This window comes from Tachyglossus aculeatus, chromosome 7 (assembly GCF_015852505.1).
Source record: "Tachyglossus aculeatus isolate mTacAcu1 chromosome 7, mTacAcu1.pri, whole genome shotgun sequence".
Classification (NCBI taxonomy): domain Eukaryota; kingdom Metazoa; phylum Chordata; class Mammalia; order Monotremata; family Tachyglossidae; genus Tachyglossus; species Tachyglossus aculeatus.
The window spans coordinates 52424177-52430560 of NC_052072.1; the positions used below are offsets into that span (position 1 = coordinate 52424177).

General features: G+C 42.6%; 1 non-coding gene across 1 annotated transcript; it reads right to left on the reverse strand.

Moving 5' to 3' along the window:
• Positions 1 to 5202: 5202 nt before the first annotated feature.
• Positions 5203 to 5340, reverse strand: LOC119931131. The gene has a single exon (XR_005451990.1). It is a non-coding gene; the product is annotated as a small nucleolar RNA SNORA7 (small nucleolar RNA).
• Positions 5341 to 6384: the final 1044 nt, after the last annotated feature.

Below are 6384 nucleotides of genomic sequence, written 5' to 3' on the forward strand. Positions count from 1 at the left end.
AGCCTGCTTGGAATTTTAAAGACACCTTTACTAACTCCTCCCTCACTTAAAGTGAACAGGGAAATTAAAATAGAGTGACCCTGTGAATTTGAAATTGACTTATGGGTGGTGACGCTGTAATTGTCATTGAGGGTGAGATGTGGGTAGAGACCGTCTCTATAATCATTCAATTGTATTTATTGAGTGCTTACTGTGTGCAGAGCACTGTACTAAATGCTTGGGGAGTACAAGTTGGCGACATATAGAGACAGTCCCTACCCAACAGTGGGCTCACAGTCTAGAAGATGTGGCCGACTTGTACTTCCCAAGCACTTAGTACAGTGCTCTGCACACAGTAAGCACTCAATAAATATGATTGATTGAATGAAAGCATTAGACACTGTGTGCATGTAAGCAAGCTATCTCCTTTTCATTCATTCTTTTAGACTGTGAGCCCACTGTTGGGTAGGGACTGTCTCTATATGTTGCTAACTGTACTTCCCAAGCGCTTAGTACAGTGCTCTGCACACAGTAAGCGCTCAATAAATACGATTGATTGATTGATTGATTGAGTCTTATTTATTCGGCAACAAATAGAGACAATCCCTACTCAACAACTGGCTTTTCTTGCGGATGTGTTTGTCACTGTTTGTAAAACTATTCTGTAATTTTCCTCTTGGTCTCTCAATCTTCTTCAAGCTGCTGCTCAAAGAAAGCCATCCTTCTAATCACAGCATGTGACTGGCTCCTGCTGTGATTGTTTTCCCAAAGAATTCTAGAATTATTTTGCTGTGCTCATTGTTTGTGTTTGCTCCTGGATATCTTTAAAGGATTTTCCTGCCCATTTTGTCTGCTTATGCCCAATTTCAGTTCAAGATAGAGCTGCTCTTTGGTTATATTTGTCATCTGCTCTCCTCACATGTCTAGCCCAATGAAGCTCTGTTGCCATGAGCGTTGCTTAAATTAAATGACTGATTGTGCTTCAAGAGCTCAGAATTAGTGAATTTACTCCTGTAGACTCCTTGTGGCGGGGAACACACCTGTCAACTCGGTTGTATTCTCCTAAGTACTGTTCTAGTACTGTACTAATACAGTGCTTGGCTCAATGGAAAGAGTGCGGGCTTTCGAGTCAGTGGTCATGGGTTCAAATCCCAGCCCCATCAATTGTCAGCTGTGTGACTTTGGGCAAGTCACTTAACATCTCTGGGCCTCAGTTCCCTTATCTGTAAAATGGGGATTGACTGTGAGTCCCCCGTGGGACAACCTGATCACCTTATAACCTCCCCAGTGCTTTGAACAGAGCTTTGCACACAGTAAGCACTTAATAAATGCCATTATTGTTATTATTATACAAATTATTACTACTTAGTACAGTGCTCTGCCAAAAATAAGTGCTCAATGACTACCATTGATTGATTGATTGATTGATTAAAAAAAAGCTCCCAGGTAATACTGATGGAGCTCAAGAAGATGGATGTGCCTTCTGCGGTCCTCCAGGGGTCTGAGCAGGGCTGGATTAATACAGGGGCTTTAGGGTTTTAGGAATGGCAACCCCAGGCCACAGGGCAAAGATGGCCCTATATACTTTCTAGAGACACAAAACTAGAGCTTGTCCCACTTCAGATGACAATCACTCACCTCCTGATCCTATCACCTGGGCCACCACATAGGACAAATATGGTGAAGCAGCGTGGCCTAGTGGCAAGAGCTTGGGCTTGAGAGTCAGAGGTCGTGGGTTCTAATCTCAGCTCCACCACTTATCAGCTTTGTGACTTTGTGCAAGTCACTTAACTTCTTTGTGCCTCAGTTACCTCATCTGTAAAATGGGTATTAAGACTGTGAGCCCCACTTGGGACAATCTGATTACCTTATATCTATTCCAGCACTTAGAACAGTGCTTGGCACATAGTAGGTGCTTAACAAATACCATAATTATAATAATAATAATAATTATTATTACTGTACTAAGATGGTGCCCAAACCAGACATTGGAAGCAGCATGGCTCAGTGGAAAGAGCATGGGCTTGGGAGTCCTAGATCATGGGTTCTAATCCTGGTTCCACTGCTTGTCAGCTGTGTGACTTTGGGCAAGTCACTTAACTTCTCTTTGCCTCAGTGACCTCATCTGTAAAATGGGAATTAAGACTGTGAGCCCCAGACCGAGCCCCCTCCTTCTTCTCCCCCTCCTTGCCCTCCCCATCCCCCCACCCTACCTCCTTCCCCTCCCCAAAGCACCTGTATATATGTTTGTATATTTTTATTACTCTATTTTACTTGTACATATTTACTATTCTATTTATTTTATTGTGTTAATATGTTTTATTTTGTTCTCTGTCTCCCCCTTCTAGACTGTGAGCCTGCTGTTGGGTAGGGACTGTCTCTATATGTTGCCAACTTGTACTTCCCAAGTGCTTAGTACAGTGCTCTGCACACAGTAAATTCTTAATAAATATGAGTGAATGAATGAATGCATGAATGTGGGAAAACCTGATCACTTGTATCCTCCCCAGTGCTTAGAACAGTGCCTTACACATAGTAAACACTTAACAAATGCCATCATTATTATTATTATTTTCAAGTAGGCCAATCAATCAACCAATCTATCAATCATATTTAATTGAGAACTTTCTGTGTGCAGGGCAGTCAGTCAATCAATTGCATTTATTGAGGACTTACTGTGTGCAGAGCACTGTACTTGGGAGAGTACAATATAACAATATAACAGACACTTTTCCTACCCATAACGAGCTTACAGTATGTAGAGGGAGACAGTCATAAATATAAATAAATAAATAAATTACAGATATCCTGGCACATAGTAGGCACTTAAAAAATACCAAGATTGTTATTATAGGTGCTGTGGGGCTGAGAGGGGGGATGAGTAAAGGGTACAAGTCATGGGAATGCAGAAAGGAGTTGAAGAAAGGAGTTCTAAGCGCTTGGGAGAGTACAATGTAAAAGAGTCGGTAGACACGTTTCCTGCCCACAATGATCTTGTGCAATTTCAGAAATGATGGGGAGGTGCTGGAGTTTACCTGCCATCCTCTTTCTCCTGATCTTCTCCCCAACTCGGTTGACTAATATTCTGTCTGTGCTCATCAGCCACCTTTAATTTCAGGGGGGTTGTTGAAGGAGCAATGTGGGGGATTGTGTGGAGATGCACTCTCAGAGCTCAGCTCCGATCCTGAGGGGCTGCTCTGCCTCTTCCACCATGACCAGCACACATCCTCCTAGGAGCAGAGTCCCTGGTATGAGGCAACCTGTTCTGGGTAGCCAACTTCTGCCTGGGCCAGACTGATAACTCTTAGTTCTTAATTCTCTTAAATAATCTTAGTCCACCTGAGGGAGGGAGATAAGCAGCTCACAAGAGGAGCTTAGATGTCCTCCAGAACCAGCAGATAAGGCATGGTGGAAGAATCCCCTTGTCTTCCCTCCTCATCCTAAATGCCTGTTGACATCTGTTGGAGTAGAGGAAAGGTCATGTATGGATGGGGGATGGTGGAAGGTTTGGAGGACTTGGGTTTTTCCAGCAGGGATTTCCTTGACTCTTGCTCATAGGTGCTCTTTCTCACTTGTTCACTCTCCTCTTGCAAATACTTGCTCCATCTTGTTAACTCTCTCACCTGCCTGGTCCCCGTGGCTAGGGTCAGAATGGGGTTTCCTGCCCTAGTGAGCACACATGAGTGTGAGAGTGTGGGAGTGTGAGATCCATAGATCTTGGTTTGATGCTACACTGGGCAAGGGTCAAGATGGGGAGGGTGACTCCACCACTTGTGTGCTATGTGACCTTAAGCAAATCACTTCACTTCTTTGTGCCTCAGTTACCTCATCTGGAAAATAGAGATTGAGACTGTGAATGCCATGTGGGACTGGGACTGCGTCTAACCCAATTTGCTTGTATCCACTCCAGTGCTTAGTACAGTGCCTGACACATAAGTCCTCAACAAATACCGCAATTATTATTATTAGAGAAGGTCTGGCTGCAGTTTTGAAGTGCAGAAGGAAGAGGGGAGCAGCATGTGCAGTATAATGTATGATGTATAAAAATAGCCCAAGAACGAAACGGGCTTGAAATCTGGCCTTGGTCACACCCATTTAGAATGTTGGACACCATCACAGCTTTAATGCCCTGTAGCTTGATATGGAACTTGATACTCCTTCATCACCAAACTAAGTCAATTTCCTAAGAAGATGTCAGAGTGGCCTCAGAAGGAGGGGATGATCTTCTAACTACAAACATCCCTCAGGGTGCTTGAAGGGGGCTGATTCAGTGCCCACCTGAAGCTGGGATAGTTGGGGAAGGTAGGATAGCTCTGTTATATCACACCATCTCCTTAAGGCTCAGAGGTTCTGGGCCAAACAACCTAGCCAGATGACCCTTGTGAATTTTTCATCACAAAATTTAAATTAGGTTATCATGTGCTCCTCAGCACCCCAGTGTATTTATTTTTTGTCAGTGATTATGCTTCCTGAAATGAAAACAGAAAATTGAATGCTGAAGCTGCATGAATAAGCCCTACAAAACCATGCTTTTTGTTTGTTTGTTTGCATTTTGCTCTTTTTGGATTCTCATAATAGAATGATTTTTAAAAGAACATATTGGGCACCAAAATAAAATATTTTTGCCCGGGTATTTTTTATATTTTATTTGCTACTGTGATAGATTTCTTTTTTGCTTGGAAAGGAGTGTATTTTTTATATTTTCTTTGCTACTGTGATAGATTTCTTTTTTGCTTGGAAAGGAGTGAATTCCCAAATAAACAAACTAGCTTCTGTTCGTGCTGAGCCCTGAAGTGAAGTCATCGTCCTTTGTTGTTTATAGTACAATTGGTTGCTAAGGAAATTATTGTATTATCAAAAATCCAGGATTATAAAGCAGTTGAAAAAAATGACAAGACATAAGGTTTCAAGATGTTTCTGGTTAAGGAAGCATACTTCCAGTAATTAGAAGGAATGAAGAGGCAATGCATAATCAAAAAGTAAATGCATTTACTTTGTCTTTGTCTTGTGCTGTTGAGTTGTCTCCGATCCATAGTGACACCATGGATACATCTCTCCCAGAATGTCCCACTTCCATCTGCAGTCATTCTGGTAGCGTATCCATAGAGTTTTCTTGGTAAAAATACAGAAGTGGTTTACCACTGCCTCTTTCCGTGCAGTAAATTTGAGTCTCTGCCTTCGATTCTCTCCCATGCTGCTGCTGCCCAGCACAGGTGAATTTTGATTTGTAGCAGATTGCCTTCCACTCGCTAGCCACTGCCCAAGGTAGGAATGGAATGGGTATGCCTCTGCTTAACTCTCCCTCCTGTAGTCAAAGCTGGTGGAGTGCTGGAAATTCTCCAGGTGTGACACTGAGAGATGGATCATATGTTTCCCCATGGGTGTACAAATGGCTACTCATGGAGCAGAAGACTGCATTCCATCAGGGATAACAGACCCCACAGCTCTCCTTGATGCTGCTTCTAAATTTCCAGTTTCTTTTTGGGGATTTTCCTTTTCTTACCAGGGTATAAGAAATAATGAAAAATTTAAGAAAATAAAACGGAAAACCATGACCCTAGGTTTGAGGCCTCTGGGAATTGGTGACAAGGAGACAAAACTGGATGGGAGTGCAGCCTTCTATGCGCTAGGGAAAGTTGTCCAGGCCAAGCACCTGGCAGTAGTCGGGGCAGCATTATGACTGTCTGGTTAAAGCACAGGCCTGTCAACCAAAGGACCTGGGCTCTAATATCAGCTCCACTATTTGCCTACTGTAAGTCACTTCACTTCTCTGTGCTTCATTCCTCAACTGCAAAATGGAGAATCAATAGCTAATCTCCCTCCTACCTAGACTGTGAGCCCCACTTGCTATAGGGACTGACTGTATCCAGCCTCATTAACTTGTATCCACCCCAGTGCTTAGAGCAGAGCTTGATCTATCAATCAATCAGTCATATTTACTGATTTCTGATTGCAGGGCACTGTACTAAGCATTGGGAGAGTTCAATATAACATATAGTAATCCTTTAACAATTACCATAAATAAAAATAAAACAAACCATAGTCAGGCCCTGGATTATTCTTACCATTTGCCCAGAATGCCTTTCACACTCACACATTGGTCTCAGTCAGGTCCTGTGCATTTTGGTCCACAACATGACTATTGTTTTGTGGCCATTATTTAGAATAGCTGAAAACTAACTGTACTTGGACACTTTAAATGATGTCTTATAAGTCCCTGGAGAAATGATTTATAGATAAACCAGATGGTGGTTGGGATAATCTCTTATTAAAACATTCCAAAGGGAATTCAAAAAACCCAAACTCTGGTTTTGGCTATTCTTGAGGTTATTGACCATTTCTGTTAGACAGTGTGCTCATGCAACAGGAGGTGATAGCAGGAAGCACAGCATGCTGGGAGAGCAA